Source organism: Macaca mulatta, chromosome 15 (assembly GCF_049350105.2).
Source record: "Macaca mulatta isolate MMU2019108-1 chromosome 15, T2T-MMU8v2.0, whole genome shotgun sequence".
NCBI lineage: Eukaryota > Metazoa > Chordata > Mammalia > Primates > Cercopithecidae > Macaca > Macaca mulatta.
The window spans coordinates 70044285-70065154 of NC_133420.1; the positions used below are offsets into that span (position 1 = coordinate 70044285).

The following is a 20870-nucleotide window of genomic DNA, read 5'->3' on the forward strand; positions in this document are numbered from 1 at the left end:
GACCTGGGAATAAGACCCCCTGAACTTTGTTACTGACTCTATTTTGAGGTAGTGAGGCTCTTTAAGGAAAGTACTGACCTAAGACGTCTTTGTCTAGTTTTCCTGTGTATATAAAGTGTGGTTTATAATGGTACCTACCACATAGGTAATAATGCATGAAAGCTCTTTTCATTTTTAGTAAGAAAATCTGAAGAACTATTCACAATGTCACTTTGAGGGCTTTTAGCCATGACATAGTGCATTAGGCAAAATTCTAGATCAAATTATTAATTTGTACATATTTCAATTTATGAAACTGTAAAGACAAGCATTTGAAAATAACTTTGTATTATGAATGGCATACTTATTAATATTTAGGCATGTTTAGTCTTTCATCCTTATGAGGTGATGTCCTTGAAAAGCACCTCTTGTAAATATGTGCTATGCAGCTTGGTTTCTAGACTAAGGTAATTTACACAATGATACATCTTACTTAATATGTCTTGTGTGCTGCTTACTGAAAATCTATACAATTATTAAAGTGATGAAATGCTTTATCCATACTGTAGTTACCTTAGCAACTTGTTGCAATGTGGGTTGTAAATAAATGCCTCTTTTATATTCTGAACCGTTTTTTTAAAATGCCATATAGTCTACTTTAAAAAACGACTTGAAGAACACATATTTTTGTATTTTAGCTTAATAACAGCAATTTTAATTTGGCTGTAACATAGTGTCATTTTGGTAATTTTATAGTTATCTTATGTAAAAATAAGCTATTACTAACCCAGTTACATTTTAGAAAATGAACCATGCTTTTGTATACTTGCTTGTTGAAAAAAAAAAAAGGAATATTTAGCATTCTGTTCTGCAAGACACTGTCCTAAGATAAATAAATGACAAAACAAGGTCTCTGCCCTTTTGAGCTTCAATTTCATTGTAGGAGACAGAACTAAAACATATGCATGTTTTTAAAAGAAAGCAAAATACAATCATAGAGAATGACCTGGGCTTGGGAGTGGGGAATGTAAGGAAGTTTGCAAAAAGGCAAGTTTTCTATTTATAGAGTAGACCAGAAAGGCCTATTTGGAAAGGTGACATTTAAACATAGATCTGAATGAAGTAAAGACATTAGAACATCCTGGGGTGATTTACTCCAGGCAAAGGAATAAGAACCTAACAAGATCCAGGGAACAGAATGAAGGCCAGTATAGCAAGAGGTTAGTGTAACATGAATAGATAGAGTGTAATCTGGTTTAGAGTTTTCAAAAATGTACTCTGACTATTGTGTGTAGAAATAGAGTGCAGGGGGGAGCAGGGAAGGAAGGCAAGGCAAGAATGGAAACTTAAGAGCAGTCAGAATTACACCACTAGACTCTAAAGAGAAGTAATGGCAATGATACTGGTGGGTTGGCGGGGGGTCTCCAAATGCCAGTGGGGCCTCCACCCCAGCTAGTGATCTAGGCTCTTGACACCTTCATGAGAATGAATTCAAGGATAAGCTGGTAAATTGTGAAAGTAAAATGACTTATTGCAAAGGGAAAAGTATACACTCAAGAATTTAAGGGGCAGGGCATGGTGGCTCATGTCTGTAATCCCAGCACTTTGGGAGGCCAAGATGGGCAGATCACCTGAGGTTAGGCATTAGAGACCAGCCTGACCAACATGGCAAAACTACTCTCTACTAAAAATACAAAATTAGACAGGTGTGGTGGTGCACTCCTGTAATCCCAGCAACTCCAGAGGCTGAAGCAGGAGAATCGCTTCAACCCACGAGGCAGAGGTTGCAGTGAGCTGAGATCACACCATTGTACTCCAGGCTGGGCAACAAGAGCGAAACTGCATCTCAACAACAACAAAAATGACAAAAAGGGAGTGGGGGCATACTTAAGAGAGAGTCATGCTCAAGAGGGTTTGGGGTTGCAACCTTTATGAGTTTCTTTAACCAAGGTGTGGAATATTCATGAAAATTATTGGAAAAATGTGTCACTGGGGTGCCACCCATTTTTACACCAAATATGGGTATTCTTGAAACTGTTAGGGCACTGGTGGCTGTGTGATTTGCATAATGAGGTTTGAGGTGAATCCTAGGTCAAATCCAATGTCATGCTGAGTCCAGTTGGTTTAACCAGCTTGGTTCACATCCTGATTTTTCAAGATCTTATGGACACATAGTTTCTGCAGCTATTTCAACAAGCTATTTTACTAGTTATGTGAAACTGCTGCCTGGCATTTTCTAATCTCCTGCAACCACCCTGTATTATTCCTGTCTCAGCAACATAGTATGGGGTCATAATAAAAGCATGAACAATTAGCCTCTTTCAATGCATATTCTGGAAGAAGGATTCACAGGTCTTGAGGACTTCTTAAATCTAGGATCACAGGATCACTGGAGGTCTCTTTTACAGATGGCAGCAGGTAGTGCTTTCTGGAGCAAAGTTTATTACTTTGAAAGTGTTGGCATTAACTTCAAAGGTCATCTCACCCAATCTCAGCTGCATGTGGATTCTCCTTACATCCTACCTGTAGGATGTAAGTCTTTTCGAATACAATTGTAAAGATCTTTTATTTTTCTTAAATTGAACCTAAAATTGCCTGATTCTCCCTTTGAAACAGGGCATAGAACAAATTTGTTACTTCCTCTATAACCATCATTTCTTCTTACAGTATATATTTTTTTGACCAGAGTTGAAAAAAAAATGTTCAATGGAATTCCATGGTTCAATAATATGGGAAAATACTTCTTTATATCAACTGCTTAAAATGTCATCAAGCGCTTTATCAAAATTTTGATTTTACTGAGGTGTCCTATAGTAAAGAAACCCTTTCATTTTGATTAGCTTTTATTCAACCATGGAATCTTTACATATTCATATTTCAGCAAATTAGTGCATGTGTCATGTTATTTGTAATGGTGAAAGAGACTCTTCAACTATTCCATATATGACATGATATTTAGATTCTCACGCAATGCTGGCTAGCTTCCTCTGCAGAGACAGATTTTGACACTATACACCCAAAAATATAACAGATAATTTAACAAAACAATTCAGATACGGTCTGAGTAGCAGCATATTTTCTGAATCTATTACTTCATGTAAACCTGAATCCGTGTTTCTTTTGAAACAATTTAAGACCATATTAAATGTGTTGTAACATTATCACATCATCGATCAGTATAAACACAGATGTCCCCTCCTGTGAAAGAGTTGCCAAGGCATTTCTTCTCTATGTGTTTGATGTTTTTAGCATACAGGCTGGGCTTTAAATTCCTGTTGAATTTCAATAGGAATGAAGAGATTACCAAATCATTTTCATTCTGGATTCTATCTTTGTTTTTATTGGCAATGTCTCCCAGCTTTGTGTCATCTGCATCCTTTATATGTTTTGATCTCCGGCATTGATGCAATCTGAATAAAAAGGAAAGCCAAAGAAAAAAAATTACGTCAATTTACTTATGCCCTCTTATTAGTTTGATAGTAAGTTATTAACAAAACTGCATTGAGTATTCTGATACTACTAGTTTTGCATGCAAACAAAATGTCACCATCTTATCTCAAAGGAAGTCATTTGAATTACTTTTTGTAAAGTAAAATATACCTTTATTATGTTCTCACCTGATATACCAGGCTTTCTCCTATTTAAAAAGTATACGTTCACACATTCTTAGATTAATATATGTTCTTAGTGCCTATACTTTCTAAATTTTCTTAAAAATCATTAAATAAAAAATGTCTATTTTTTTTTCCATGGTTGAGTTTTCTCTTAATCAACTTGTATTTCTCAAGGTTCATCCTTGCTGCCTTTTGGCAAAGCAAACCATTTGCTAATTTCCATTTTTAATCTCTCACAGGTCCTCTATGATTTATCAGAGTTCTCCAAAGATAGTCCTGAAGTCACATTTACAAGTGCTTTGATAATGTAATTCATGAACTAACAAATTAAGATCCCTTTACAACTGAAGTTGAATTCCTGCATGTAGCAATACTGAAGGTGGAAGGAGCCCACACAGCTAAAGGGAAGTAAAGAAGCAGTTAGAAGCGGGTTATAATTAAACTATTGCAAAAAGAAAACAGATAAATGGACACTTTAAATAAAGAAGACACTGATTAATTCATTCAGATTTTGACAGAGTCAATTATAAGCAAAATAGGTGTATCGCACACAAATTCTACTAAGGTTTTGGTAAACTCTGCCTACAAAACATCATTCTGTCCCACCAAATGTGTAAGAGCACTAGCAGTGCTCTATCTAATTAAATATACCATAATTTTTAGGCTCTGCCATTTTGTTGATTTAGCATATGCACAATAAATAACGCAAAAGTAAAAAATTTTAAGGTACAGTTGAAGGGAGGTCATCCCACTTTGAATAGTATTACAAATAATTAAAAAATTTATCAATTCATAAGTTGTTGTATCTACATGAAGGTGAGTCATCCCAATCATGGTGCATAAGACTCTTCCAATCATGCATGTCCTGACCCTTCCTATCAACATAGGTTACTTATATGATTGGATAAAATAGAAGGAGTGGTGATCATGACAAACTATTTCTATGAATAAAAATATACAAAGAATATCAGCTCTGCATATTGTTGAGGATGCTGAAAACAAATCTAATTATAACATATAGTAGATTAACATTAATTTGGTTAAAGAATCATTTAAATATTCAATTAGCACCTGCTATGTGCCAATAATTTTGTTGGGAACCAGAGAAAAAAATATATATGTATTATTATCCATGTTCAAGAGTCAATCTAAGAACTAGACATTTAAGCAAGTACGTTCTGAAGGTAAGTTATAAGAAGAAGGTAAGTTATAAGAAGTTATAAGAATAGATGCGTACTTAAGATATAGAAGTAACTCTGTTGAGCATGGTGAGCATGCTCACCTCTGCCAGGAAAGGCAGGAACATCTGAAGAAAATACTTTTGCATTTACGTTCCTATAGGGAAGCATATTGCTTTCAAACAAAATGAAACAAGAACTTTTTCACTGAATACATTAAAAATGAAGAAAAGATATTACCAGTTATTACAGTTAAAACAAACAGAAAAACAACAGTAGAATAAGAAGAAATTAACCCTTTTCTTTATGAATTAGGAAGTACTCCTTAAGTTAAATGAGCCATAAGTATTAAAGCCAGAAAAATTTATGTTTGCTAGTTTTGAATTTTTATATAAGAACATGGAATCTATGTAACAAATTATCTTCCCCTCTTAATTTTTTAAAATTTATTTTTGTTGATATCTATGTATAAACTACTTCCTAAAATCTTAAGGCATTGAATAAATAAAATTAATACAAATCCTAATATTATCTATATTACAGAATAAAAAATTTTATGAGAAGTTGATATTATTGCCTATCTAGGTAAGTATTAAACCACGACACATAAAGATAGAAAAAGAGATCTTAGGCAGGAAAGCAAGATGTGGGTAGTAGGTCTGAGATTTTCTTAACAAGTGCAAACAATGGACTCTTGGAGGGTAAAATCCTAGTACACTATTTTTTTAGACAAGTTCTCAAAAAAGCCAAAGATGTATTGGCTCAGGAAAAAGATTTAAGATAGCATAGATTACATTTCTATATTCAAATAGAAATTCAACATATTGTCTTTTCTTTTTTTTTTTTTTTTTTTTGAGACGGAGTCTCACGCTGTTGCCCAGGCTAGAGTGCAGTGGCGCGATCTCGGCTCACTGCAAGCTCCGCCTCCTGGGTTCACGCCATTCTCCTGCCTCAGCCTCCTGAGTAGCTAGGACTACAGGCGCCCGCCACCGCGCCCGGCTAATTTTTTGTATTTTTAGTAGAGACGGGGTTTCACTGTGGTCTCGATCTCCTGACCTTGTGATCCGCCCGCCTCGGCCTCCCAAAGTGCTGGGATTACAGGCTTGAGCCACCGCGCCCGGCCAACATATTGTCTTTTATATTGCTCTGGTTAAGGTAAATAGCACAATATTATCAATGTTTACAAATTTTGCTGTACATAGTTGCTATACCACAGGAGATATAATTAATCATAACAAGCAGTGACAGAGGCAATGGTCTGTTGTATTATAGAAGTAATAAACATATCTCTTTTCCAAAGATGTTTTATCTGGAGCAATGTTGTCATTGTATGAGTTAGTGTAATAATGGCTATATTCGTATTCTTAAACTATGGATCCAATCATGAAAATTCTGAGCATTTATGCATGTTTCCTGCTTGAGTTGGCAGCTTGCAATGATTGATTTCTAGTTATTACAGCACTAATCTTTTTTTGATTATCTCTCAGGTAAATGAAATATAAAATGCCACAATATTTGATGTGGCATTGGTTGTGGTAATACTGATAAAAGAGTGGCAGTTGTCCCATTTAGTGGTTTAGTTCCTTTTTGAGCTTGGATCATTTATTATGATCATTTCAGGTTAACAAAAGATTAAATGAGAAAAAGGGTAAGTTAACAGGTGAGATTAATTACACATGAGAAGATTTTGCATTTGTAGTGACAAAAGGAATCAGATCTCAGAATATATAGAGAACTCCTACAAATCAATAAAAACACAAACAACCCACTAGAAAATGGGCAAGAATCACGTGCAGGCACTTCACAAAAGAGGGAATAAGAATGACTAACAAACATGTAGAGATGTTGAGAATCATAATTGATCACAAAGATACATAAATCCCACATTAAGTTACCATTTTGTGCCCTTTTGATTACAAAAATGAAAACATCTGAAAATAAACTCATAATGGAGATGTTGTATATTCACATGCTATTTTATACATTGCTACTTGAAATGTAAATTTGTACAAACACTTTCAAAAGGAATTCAAAATTTCCTTCTATTGTTGAAGAAGCGTATCCTGTATGATCCGGCTGTTCTATTTGTACATGTACAGCAGGGGACATATGCAAAAATGTTTATGACAGAATTATTCACAATGTTAAAAAATGTGGAAGTCACCTAAATGTCCATCATGGGATAGTACATGAATATTCACATAAGAGAGCACTTTAAAAACTGAACTATCATTCAACATATAGATAATATAAAAATACATGTAAAATTCAATGAATAAATAAAACTAAATTATCTTTTAGAACAGATACAGATACAGGAAAAAATATAAAAAGGAAATAAATGATGAACACAGGATTTTTTTTTTTTTTTTTTTTTGACACAGAGTCACACTCTGTCACCAGGCTGGAGTGCAATGGACCAGTCTCAGCTCACTGCAACCTCCACCTCCTCGGTTCAAGCGATTCTGCTGCCTTAGCCTCCTGAGTAGCTGGGACTATAGGCATGCGCCACTATGCCCAGCTAATTTTTGTATTTTTAGTAGAGACAGGGTTTCACCATGTTGGCCAGGATGGTCTCAATCTCCTGACATTGCAATCTGCCCGCCTCAGCCTCCGAAAGTGCTGGGATTATAGGCATGAGCCACCATGCCAGGCCGAACACAGGATTTAAAAAGATGTTGAAGAAGGAAGACAGGTTAATTAAAGGAATAGAGGATATATGGTTAGATACATTTTTTTTTCCAAGATCCCAACTTTCATTATGAGTCATGGGTTTATGTTACTTGTTACATTCTAATAAAAAGTTAATTATATTTTTTTAAAAATAGGCAATTCATAGAACAATGATGAGGTCTGTCATGAACCAATTGTTAATATTAATAAAATTTTGTGTTTCTGTATGTGTGCAAATGTACAATAATGAAAAGATATGATATTATGCTAAATTACCTAGATCAAGCTTATAAGTTAATATGTTGCTTACGGTATATGCCTGATAACCTCTTCTCTGATATTCCTGTCAGGGAAGCAAAGTACCATATAATCTTGCTTAAGAATTAAGGTTAATATGGTCATCATGCTATACATTAGCTGTCTTTTCATCCTACATAACTGCAATTTTGTATCCTTTGTATTCTTTGACCAACATCTCCCCATCTCCCTCCTACTTCTACCCTCTCTCCTGTCCCAGCACCTTTGATAACACTGTAGTTTGCCAAGATAAATTTCAAGTGCTCATATATGTGTGTGTGTGTATACATATATATACATACCTCTTACATAGTTACTTTATATATACACACACATACAGACACGTATATATTTGCATAGCTACCATATATTTAAACTCATTTTCTTGGAAGAATTATTTGTGTCTTATTATTGTTGTTTAGTTTCTCTGGATACCAAATATTTTTACTTTTTGTGCCCTTCTATTTCAAATTATAAACCATTTTCTTCTCACTAAAACTTGGTATTACCTAAATAGTACCAAATATTAATGTATAGGATATTTTGGTTTTACATAGTTACCATGTATATGGTAACTTTGGTTTTACATAGTGAATATATTTGGTTACATATATATGGTAACTATATATACAGTAACTATGTAAAAGGAGATGAATATAGTATTTTATTTGGGAGCAGTAATCATTTCACTATGTATTTGTATGTCAAAAGATTGTATTGTATACCTTAAATATATATAATTTAAGAACTCTAAAAAATAATTACAGTTGGCTGGGCACGGTGGCTCATGCCTGTAATTCCAGCACTTTGGGAGGCCAAGGTGGGCAGATCACCTGAGGCCAGGAGTTCGAGACCAGCCTGACCAACTTGGTGAAACCTCATCTCTACTAAAAATACAAAAATTAGCTGGCATGGTGATGGGCACCTGTAATCCCAGCTACTGGGGAGGCTGAGGCAGGAGAATCACTTGAACCTAGGAGGGGAAGGTTGTAGTGAACCGAGATGGCACCACTGCAATCCAGCCTGGGTGACAAGAGCAAAACTCCATCTCAAAAAATAAAAAATAAAAATAAATTAAAAATAATTACAGTTAATTCATTTCTGGATAATTTAGACTGTTCTGTATTTCACATAGTCAACCAGTAACGTTCTCTCTTATACTCCACAACCAGTTCTTGGTGGAAATAACATAAGTACTGTTAGAAGGGCCAAGTTGTCTTACTATTATTATTTTAATGAAGGAAAGAAAGAGCAAATCATAGTTTCATTGCTAATAAGGTCACCTACTATTTAAGACTTTCTGGATTACATTGCAATTCAACAATTGAACACTATTGAGAAGCAAGGGACAAGAAATTGTCTGTATGATATTGTTGCTCAACTTGGGCAGGAGATTCAAGCAAGTACTACCCTCTTTGTTTCTAGTGCTTATACAACAGAAACTATTTAGTACCATTTAAATAAATTAATAAATAATAACAACACACAAGAAACCTTGTATCCCGGAAACATAAATAAAATGCATTAACTAAAATTGTACCATGTACTTTTTTTTTTCTTTCAAAAAGTTCCTGTTTTGAACAAGTGGGTCATTGCTTTCTTTACTCAACACAGTCGGCAACTGAATCTATCTATGATATTGCTTTATCTCCCCACTGAGAACATTTGTGAGTTGGCACTCTTTCAGAAAGACACACTCATCTAACCGTAAGTATAGTTCTTGGAAAAGAAGCTATACTTTGTCTTCTTGATGTTTGTAAAGCTTCAAAAACCCAAGCCAACTGGAAGAGGATTGAAGCATGTTATACCACATTCAGTGTAACAACAACATTTTTCATTGATGTTTTATGTTATGTTGCTGGCTTTAGAATACAATTTTAGCAACAATTTCTTCAGAATTATATTTTATTAAGAGATATAAGTCTGTGAGTGCAGGAATATGTAAAAGGAAATTACAAAATTTTTTTATTGGTTAAAATATTTTGGAAGCTATAAATTCTCAAGGTGACAAAAGTTTACTTTCCTGCTACTTTGTACTAATATTGACTACATGGTATTGTCACACAAAGATTTCATTAGTTTAGACTTCAGGTTACATTGTTCATATATTGTATGCATGAAAACATTTTAAAATATATTTTTTATATTTATGTGTGTGTAAAACAAAAAGCATGCAAAACCAAAGTATCCTATATGTTAATATTTGGTACTATTTAGGTAATATCAAGTTTTAGTGAGAAGAAAATGGTTTATAATTTGAAATAAAAGGACACAAAAAGTAAAAATATTTGGTATCCAGAGAAACTAAACAACAATAATAAGACACAAATAATTCTTCCAAGAAAATGAATTTGAGCCAAAAAATAACCAGTAGCACAGTATTCAAGCCTTTATCTTGAACATTCACTGTCTCTTTAACTGTCAATAAGAGATCTCCACTTAACAGCTGGGAATATTGCCATAGGGCTAAAAGAGAACAGTTCCTCAGCCTGCCTTACGGTTCTGGTAGCCAAATGATTAAAATCTGGGTGAAGATATGTTGGCAGAAGTATTGTGTGGGACATATTTGAGGTTGCCTTTTTACTCTCTTTGGACTTATTCTTTTTGATGATTAGCGTTTTTGCTGAATTCCTGGATCATAAAATGACCTTGGGAATGTAAGCCACATGTAGCAGAACAATGCATAGGACAATCTTTGAATGACACAATATAACCCCTAAGCTGCTCATCTCTAGACTTCTTTCCTACAAGAGAAACAAAGTACTATATTCCATAAGTCACAAATTTGCGGACAACTGTATCCTACCCCCAATATAATCAAGATAATTAAAACCCCACATGCATGTCAGAATTCAAGACTCAACAGTCTCTTTCAAATTGAGTTTTGAAACCACTTCCAGCTATGTTTTTCCACTAATCTGTTCGCCCAAGCTGTTTTGCTTCCTGTGTACAAATATCCTTTACATACTCCCACAGTATCTTGGTTCATTTTACTCATTTTCTTTCTCTCTCCATTCAACCTCACATTCTCAAGTATTACATTGTTAAAAAACCAGCTCCAACCTTCAGGAATTCTTTTTCATCTTCCAGTTTAGGGAATTCCATTTCTCCATGTTTATAAGCCTAGTTTGTTAAACAAGCATTTGTACCTAATTGTATACAGCTTTAAGACACATGTTATATTGTTTTCCTACATTGGTGTTTAATGTTTGTTTTGAGCATTGTATGTGTTCATTTGTATTTGTCACCCCAACTCTGATTAAATCATCTATCCAGCAAAAACATACTACAAAAAATTTTCCCTCCTTTACCTCTTTTCTCGTTTGTAAATGGATACTATCATTTAGTTCTATACTTCTCCCACACCACTGCTACTCGCATGAAATCCGTCTCTAAATTATGTAATTTGTCTTATCTGTCTGGAATTTGTCAATCTCTTTCCATACTTATGCTCACTGTCTTAGTTCAGGGAATGTCTTTAATTGCTAACTGACCTTGCTTTTCCTTCTTCATTCTTCTTCCTCTGACATGATCTTATGAGAATGAGCTTATTAATGTCCAGGCTTCAAGCTGACTTCTCCAATCGCACTATTAGTTGCTTTTCCCTTCTTAGTTTTGCTAGAGCTGTCATAACAAAGAACCGCAGAGTGGGTTTATTAGCAACATAAATTTATTTTCTCACACAGTTCAGGAGACAAGAAGTCTAATTTCAAATTGTCAGCAGGGTTGTTTTCTCCCACGTTCTCTCTACTTGACTTGGCTGTCCTCTTGCTGCCTCTTCACATGGTCCACCCTTTGGGCACAGGCAACCCTGGTGTCTCTCTGTGTGTCCTAATCTCTTCTTTTTATAAGGAAATCAGGCACATTGGATTTGGATTCACCCCAATAGCTTCCTTTTTACTTAATCACCTCTTTAAAGACTCTATCTTTTAATATAGTTACATTCTTAGGTAGTGGGAGTTAGCAACTTCTTAAACTTTAGCTTAAACATCTGTCTGCAGTCCACAATGATAACAGATTCTCTTCCTGTCTCTTCCTCCCACCCCCTGCCCCTATCTCATTTTTGAAAACTTTGCACAGCTCTCAACCTCTTTGTTTGCATATTAAGGCTTCTGCCAAGTCTTCCTTTGCAATTCTGCTTAGAATATTTTCCTCCGGGTAGCACTCTCTGAACTACCCTGTCTGATCTTTCCCTGTTCCCATGTCCCTAAAATGATTCAGAGGGCCCTCCTATGTGCTTCTACAGCACCCTTGTCCTAGACCTAGCAAGTCTCAGAGCCAGAATTCAAATCCAGGAGGTCTAACTCCAAAGACTGCAGATTAACCATAATACAGAGATGCATGAATCTGGAGATAAATTGCTTATAAAGTGCCCATTATCATCAAGGTGAATTTTAAACTCCTTGTCCTAGTATGTGAGTTCATCAGTAGCCGGCCCCTAGGTGACAGCTCCAGTATCATCTTTCAACTGCCATTGCAAGCACTGCCTTATATGTAAGATTTAAGGAAAAGGGAAATTTGAACCAAGGTATAACTGAAAGCTTTCTATTGGTTGTTTCGTTTTTATAATGTGCAATAGAGAATAGCACTTTGAAATTTTATAGGATGGCTTATGAATCCACTGACTGACAAACAGAGACACAGTTGAAGAAAACAAGCACTCTTCTTTGTAAGATATCAAATGGGCCAAAATTGTTGTAAAAAGAAAGGAACATTTATGATTCTTTTCCTGACCACATTACCTTGTCTGATTTCCTCCCTGTCCAAAAAATATCAGAACTAGTCACCAGGACACCCACTTATATTAGGAGGATGACAAGTGGTAAATCACTGACACTTAAGTAGTTTCTCCAGCAAAACACTCCAATTGCTTTGAAAGATGTTTATTCAAACTCTATGTTTGATCTGTTTATTTCATTGTAGCATGTGTTTTGAACACTAGAATAACGACAGAATTGTAAGCAAGCGACTCAATTACAACACAATATTATTGTATAAAATGTTAGTTTAGTTTAAAAGCAGTGTGGCACAATGGTGCTGAGTTGAGATTCTGTTTCTGTACTGAACCACTGGGACACTTAGAGGAAACAATTAACTTCATGTTGATCATTAGCAGAGTAATAATAGTATTGCCTAAACCATGGAGTTGTTTTGAAAATTCAATAAAAGGCTGGGCATGGTGGCTTGTGGCTGTAATCCTAGCACTCTGGGAGGCCGAGTCATGGGGATCACATGAGGTCAGGAGTTCGAGATCAGCCTGGCCAACATGGTGAAACCCCGTCCCTACCAAAAAATAAAGAAATTAGCTGGGCATGGTGTTGGGTGCCTGTAATCCCAGCTACTTGGGAGGCTGAAACAGGAGAATCACTTGAACCCGGAAGGCAAAAGTCGCAGTGAGTCGAGATCACACCACTACACTCCAGCCTGGGCGACACAGCGAGACTATCTCTCAAAAAAAAAAAAAAAAAAAAAAAAAAGAAAGAAATTAAACAAGGTAACATATATAATGCAATTAGCACAGTGTGTGGCAAACAGGTATACTCAGTTGTCTCACCACTGTCCATGGTTTTTATCTAGTCAGGATCCATGTACCATTTTTGGCCTAGTAAGCCTGTAATCAACAGTAAAGCCAAGTCCCTGTTCTAACAGACCTTATAGCTAATATAGAACCTTCTGGTGTAGGGTAAAAAGCTATGATCTAACGTTAGACGGCCACGGTTTAAACCCTGACTGTACCACTTAAGCAGCTATGTGACCTTGGCAAGGCTACTTGACTTTTCTGTGACTGTTTCTTCATCTATACAACGAAGATAATAATTATTAGATTTGTTGTTAGGATTAAATGAATAAATAAATCTAGTTCTCCTAGAATGTTTCTGGTACATAAAATGTGTCATTTAAGTTGCTCACTATCTGAATTAAGCCATTTCCAAGCTATTTCTTAATAGTGAATTTCTCAAATTGGACTAACATGAATTAGAGATCCTAAGCAGTATTAGCCTAAACTAAATATTTCAACGGTACAAACAAAAGGCTTATCAAAAGCTTCAAAATAATGGCTCTCCAGGTCTTTCTTTCCTGTGAAAGTCACATCTCTGTAGCCCAGAATAGACAAAGCCTCCAAGTGAGGTGTTCATGGTTCCTCATACAGAGGGTAGTGCTTCAATTACAAAACATCTCCATTTTATACCCAGCACTGGACACACTATATGCCATTTTCCAGGAAGCCATCCCTTATAAATTCTGGTTCTATCTATTATAGGTAATCCTTAGTCCGATATCCTACTAAAGGCACAAAGACAGCGCTCTTCCTTCTAGCAAATATCATTAGTCTATTTACCCAGGGGAGGTAGAATTGCAAGGAGATTAGACCTGTTCACTTGTTATGGACTAAACATTGTACCTTCTTTCCACCCCAAATTCCTATGTTGAAGCTCTAACCATCTAATGTGGTGCTATGTAGGGATGAGGCCTTTGGGAGGTAATTAGGGTTAGACAGGTCATGTCTAACCTTCATGATGGGATTAGGGGCTGTCATAATAGGATTAGTTGCTATATAAACTGGGGATAAAATGTCTGTTTCTTTTTCTCTGTTCCCCTCCACAACACACACTGAGAAAAGGCCATGTGAGGACATAGTTAGAAGGCAGCTGTTTGCAAGCTAGGAAAAGAGCCATCACCAAGAACCAAATTGGCGAGCATCTTAATCTTGGCCTTCCAAGAACTGTGAAAAATGTTTCTCACAGAACTCCAGAACTGTGAGAAATACATTCCTACTATTTAAGCTACCCAGGCGATGGTATTTTGTTATAGTAGCCTGAACTAAGAAACCCCTTTTTGCTTCTTTCCCTCAAGGTCTCTCCCTCGTAGAAGGAGTAAATGAGCAAATGTATTGCAGGCCAGGTTATTTCACAACTTTCATCTACCCTTTTTATAAACAACTACAACAACAACAAAAACTTTTTTTAAAGTAAAAGGAAGAGATACATCTGTTATACTTTTCTTTCCATGCAACCCCTCAAAGGCACTCTTTTATTTTATAAGGTAAAACTTATACATGGTGCCAAAATCAAAAGAACATAAAAAGTCTAACCTCTATCTTTGATACCATCTGCCCACTTACACCATGACCCCAACCAATTTTATTAATTTTTGGAGAAAACACCTTGCTTCACCTTGCAATTTTCACCTAAAAATACCATGGAGACCTTTTTATACCGATTAAGAATTCCCTCATTCTTTTACACAGCAGCTTAATCTTCCACAATATGGATATTCTGTATTTGTACTGTAATGATCCAAGGTTTAAAAGATGTTTTATAATATGAGCTGTTGAAATTGACAACTATAACACATTTCTATGGCATGTTCCTATGTCATTCTATACTCAGTGTTGTCTGTGTTTTGAGGCTTCTATTTTTATTATTTTTTAAATTGTGGCCATTAGCCAACATGGGATCTGTCCTCTTAACACATTTTTAAGTATATAATACAGTATGGTTAACTATAGGCACATTATTGTACAATAGATCTCTAGAATTTATTCATCTTATACAGTTGAGATTTTATAATAGCATCCTCTCTGTTTTACATAAGAATATCAACATGGAAGTAAATAATAAAAAGTTTTCTATATCCATAAAATTCCCAATGGCCTGACTCCCCTCTCTGAAAGGAAACCCTAATTCAGCATTTGGCATTCCCATGAAAATAATGCCAAGAAGACACTCTCCTATTTTAACGCAATAAGAGAAGTAAACTGTTCCTGTGATTTGACACTCAAATAGATATTGACTCGAATGCATGAGAGGTAAGGAACTCATTTTTAAATCTGCCTCTTTTTAGCATTAAAAACATATAAATTCCTTTTAGCCTTGAATAATTGAAAGTGTGGGGATCTGGCTATTTGAATAGAGCAAAATGATGAATAGTGCAGGCTTCAGAGTCAGAAGGATACTGTGTAGGTTCCATAATTAACTCAATTGTGACAAAATAGATCTGTCACCTTAGGTAAATTTGCATAAGCCTCAATCTCCCTGTAATTTGAGGACATAAAATGTAGGTAAACAGGTTGTGAACAGGATCAACTGATATAATGTACATAAATCACATTACATAGTCATTACTCAATACATGGTAGCTTTCATCATGATCATCATCATCATATGCATCTATTTTATTCTGTATTAGATTCTGTATAAATTCTGGGCAACAACAATGTATATGACAAGATCTCTGCTCTCAGAGCTCACAGTACAGTAGCAAAGGCATACCAGTAAAGAAAGAATAGCTTTCATCTATGAAAAGACAATACACCAATAGACTGAATGCTATGCTCTAGAGAAGTAAAAAGTGTTCTGAAAATGGCAGTTTGTAGAGAAATGATCTTAAGGAGGGAAAAGGATCAAGATGTTTCCATCGGAAGAGATATCATATATTTCAAATTCAATTATCAGAGAACATAAAGACATAGACAACACTGGAACAATGCTGTAGTTATTTTAATTTGGTGGTGAAATAAGACTCTTGGATCTGACAGTCCCTTTGAGTCTCAATAGTTTCTTTTCAATTCCATAGATAGATCTAAGGGTAGTGGGAATGGGGTATATCCTCTGATCCTGAGGTTTGCTCTCCTGGTTTGTTAAACATTTTCCCACATAAAAGCAAAGTGTAAAAGGCGAGGGGGAAAAGGGTGATCCTTATCCTCTTCCATTTTTTGAACAGGATCCATAAATCTACAGGTTTTTAAAATTATTTTTGAAGGTGCTTAAATGTCAAGAATATTATGCTATGGATTACCACTACTGCATACACATCGCATACATCAAAAACTCAAAGCAAGTGAAAAAGACTTCGCAATGGCTGGTACAAGACTTTCTACAACATTTCCTACCACTGTAAGGCACCCTTCAGGTATTAAAGTTAATGAATGTGTAGTGTAAATAACCTACATTTACTTTAAACAGAAACTTCAGTTGCAGACAGTGGCCTGCACACCAACAGCAAACAAGAAAGGAATTTCAAGTCAGAACCTTTTTGGAGAGGAGTCGCTCTAAATTCTGAATTTTGTTGAACCAAGAGTCTCTTGATTACAGCTCTGCAATTCATGCCTAATAGTCTGCCAGAATATTTTATTGGGAATTGGTAGGCTTATATAATCAGAAATCATAAGTTAAAGATGGCCTTTTGTTGGAAATAGTTTATTCTAATTCTTATTCCCACTTCGTTATCAGGAACAGTAATTTATTAATGAGGAATAAGAATTAGAACTCGAAGAAGCATCAGACATTGTGGCAAGCAGACAATGTATAGATTCATACCAGGTTCCAAAACACTGCCGAACATCCTCCTCTTGAAAGACTGCAAAAGAGTCTGTGTCGAAGATACATTTTAGAACATCAAACCTAAAAACTCAATCCTGGCAAACTAATATACACGCAACAAAATGCCTCTTTTTATTCCTTAGCATCTCACCACCGATTTCATTCTTCACTTCTTCATGCAAGCTGTGCGGTTTAGCTTCAAGCTCTTCCTTAATTGCACCAGAAGTCAAGTCTGGGCGTTGGACATATACACTCTGAATCCTTACGCGTGGGTCTGTGAGCAGCCTTGAGCAGCGCAGCAAGTTAGGGGGAAGGTATCGCCAACTGTCTGCTCGCTTCAAGTAAGTGGCAGCCTCCATGGATCCATTACCCCTAAACCCACAGCCCCTGTCAGTGCCTCCGCTGGCTCAAACAGAATCCAAAGCAGGTTCATCCCTGAAATTCAGACTTGCGCCTGAAGTTACCGGTCCGCAATCCTTGGGAGCCGCAACGCTCACCTTGGAATGCTCCGGATCGATTTCAGAGCTGCGAGTAGCGCGCTGCTAGAGGTCATCCTACAAGTTTCATCTTTTGTATTAAATCTTCACTTCTGCGCTCTGCGACTCCACGTTTGGCGCTCACGTACTAGGTTCCCGGCAAAGTCAACCGCCTTCCAACTTGAAGAGGCACAGTCAAGAACTCCCTTGATTTTGAGGAGATTCTCGATGGAGACGGTGGCAGTGGGTGGCGGAGCGGTGCACCCAGCGCCAGAGCAAAGGAACCTGGCGCCATCTCCTAGCTGGGCAACTTTGCGTTTTCCGCTAGCAGGTAGCAAGCCATAGATATTCGCGAAGCTCCAGAGGGGAGAAATCCTCAGCAATTCTCTGTCCCGCACTTGAAAAGGCAGAGCAGCGCTGTGCTGGAATAGACCGGGCGAAGCACAAATGCAAGCTTTGGTTAAAAAAAGCACAATAAACAATGGGCAAAAGTTTACTTTCTGTAATCTATTAATTCCAGCAGCCCATTCCGGGTAAAACAAACTCCTCTTGGGAAGCTCCATTCGTGGGAGTTGTGGATGACCCCGGGGCGCTTCTGAGAGCGAAGCCTCTCGTGCCTGGGACGCCCCAGCGGTGTAGCACCCAGTGATCCCTCCCGGCCGTAAAGGGAAGAAAAAGAAGTTGGGACGGGAGCTAGCCAGAGACCCGGACAGCTACTCTTGGTGCAAAACCTTGGAAATGGCTGCTAAAGGGGTTGGGTCTCCAGACTCCTAATCCCACCCCTTTCTCCATCTGAGCCGTTCACCTGCTACCGTCCAGTTTACAATATAAGCGTAGACCCTAAATTAACCCAGTTCCAAAAGCTAGGCATTATAATTCCCTAAGAAATTCATTTTAAAAACATCTAAGCGAGTTTCCGGAGCTCCTTGGGGGAAATGTTATGGAGGGAGTGGGCAAGGAAAGACGGGATGCGAGGGGATAATGTTCACGAAGCGATGTGTAGGCTCCTCTATTCGAAGGACCTCGGGGAGCCCCTCAGCTCCCCAGCGAACTGCTGCAGCCACTTCAATTCTCCACTACAGAAGGGGCGGAGGTGGCCCCTGGAGGGTGGCGATGGGAACAGGGCTAATCTTTAGTCTAGTGACCTCTCGCCGGGTGCCAAGGGGATGTAACTGGCCTCAAGAAAAGAGCTACGGAGTCGAAATGCCAGACAGGGCAGAGAACCGAGAGGTGGCTCAAAGGACTTAAGCGCGTGCAGCGAGGAACTGCCTGCCGGCAATCCGCTAACTAGAGAGGACTGATTGACTCTTCCTGTCATCAACATCCCTGGAACCCCTACTGCTCCTCACGTCTCTCGACTTTTCGCTAGCCAGTGGCCCGGGGCCGCGGGCGCAAGGCTGGGCGTGCGTGTGTAGCTGCGCGCGCGCGCGGTTGTGCGCGCCTGTGTGTGTGCGCAGCCCGAGCTCTGAGCCTGGCCGCCGAGCCCCAGCCGTCCGCCCTGCAGCCGCCTCCTCAAAGCCTCTTCACCTGGCGCCTCCACCCGCCGCCAGCCCAGCCCCGCACCGGCGCTGCCTCCCCTCAAAGTTTCCCCAGCGTAGACACCTTCGCGCTGCGGCAGCCCAGGGAGACGGCGTTCTGAAGCTGTGCCTTAGAGTGGCTCTTCTTACACCTCTCCGCCTCATGCCCACCTAATTCGGGCAGAGAGTAGAAAATTTTCCAAATTAAGGGGAGAAAAGGGGGAGGGGCATTATCGAGAGAAAGCGAGAGGAGCGGCCGCAACTAAGAATATCCTGCCTGATGCCAGGGAATTGACTGACGTGTCTGTGGGGTTACGGAAGAAAACTGAATAGGCAGCCCAGTTGGCCGAGGAGGGGCTGGGAGGCTTCCGGGTGCCGGGAAGGTGGTCCCGGTCTCCGTTTCCACTGGCACGAAGGCTTGGAGGAGCCTCTATGGTGAGGGCTTTTGAACCGCCATCCCCTCCTGATCCCTTGGAAAGGAGGAGCCGGCAGAGCTGAGGCGGGGGAAGTCCAGGAAAAGCCCCTGGACTTGTGTGCGTCGCATCCTTGGCTTGGGATTTTAAGGACACGAAGGAGAATTAACAGCACCTCAAGGTAAGAGGCAGCAAAGCTGCTGCTTGAATTGCCAGAGACAATAACTTAAAATAGATGTTGGAGATGGGGTGGGGGTTAAGTCAAGTTAGGAGGATCTCTCTTGGCGTCGCCATGCGATCGCACGACCCGCGCTGGGAAGTCAGGGAGTAAGTAGCCGGTGCTGCGTTGCCCAGCTGGGAGGCAGGAAGCCGGAGAGTATCCTGTCCTTACACTTTCTGAAACCTATTGGAAATCGATTTCGGGCTGGGTTCTCTGTCGAGGTTGATATACAGCGTGGATTTGGGTTTTGGGTTTTCATTTTTTTACCAGAGAGTTTTTAAAATTTTATTATTAGCACCGCAGACCCACCCCTTGATTGCCATAGAGAGCTGTGGGCACCGGTGAACGCAGCTAGGACGAGGTGGCAGGTGAGCCTGGCGCAGGTGGACTGGTGGGAGAGGCGGCGGCACCTGGCCGGCGGACTCGGGGGCGCGCGAAGCTCACGCTCCCGCCTGGCCGGCCCCCTGCAACCCGCGTCTGAACCTGGGCGCCGCAGGTCGCCTGCAGTTCCCTTCGCCTCCGCTAGAGGCTCCCAGCGGGCGCCGCGGAGCGGGTGGGTGTGGGGGCGCCGGGAGGCGGCGGGGCGAGCGCGGAGAGCTAGCGTGCCCGCGGGGTGGCGGAGCCCGCGCGGCAGGGGCGGGGGACGTGAGCGGGAGTCCGGGCGAGCTTCCTAGCTCCGCGCCGCGCCGCGGGGACGCGGGTCCGAACCCGGCTGAGCTCTGGAAAGCTGTGCCTTGAACTGGAGCCACTTCGGGGATGAGAGCCTTGCCGGCGCCCTGAGGGCAGCCCCAGGAGGTAATGCCCTCTTTCTCCTCCTCTCTCTTTTCGCCCCCTAGTTCTCTGTAAATTCTCAAGTCAGATACTCAGGGTGGGAGGAAATGAAGGGTGAGAGAGAGTCTGTAGAGTCTGTATCTAAAAGAGGTGCCTTTCAGTGTCGCTCCGTGGTGCTCTGGTGTGTGTGTATTCACTAATGCCCGATTTCCCCCGCCTCCCTTGAATATTTGGCTGGTTTAAGGGAAGTTTTTTGCGGAGAACGCTGGGTGGCTGGTCTGGGCCAGGCTGCTCCGAGGTGAGCTAGGGAACCTGCTGTGCCCCCTTTGCGCCGCAGTGGACTGGAGTGCAAGACTCCAGGGATGGGGTGTGGTGGAGAAAAGGAGTACCACACCCTCTTCTTTTCCTC

At 39.3% G+C, this 20870-nt stretch overlaps 1 long non-coding RNA gene across 1 annotated transcript; it reads right to left on the reverse strand.

Annotated features, from left to right (window-relative positions):
* Positions 1–663: 663 nt before the first annotated feature.
* On the reverse strand, positions 664–18284 carry LOC114672774 (uncharacterized). Its single transcript, XR_003723237.2, has 2 exons — positions 17562–18284; positions 664–3389 (listed from the first exon to the last, which is right to left on the reverse strand). It is a non-coding gene; the product is annotated as an uncharacterized LOC114672774 (long non-coding RNA).
* Positions 18285–20870: the final 2586 nt, after the last annotated feature.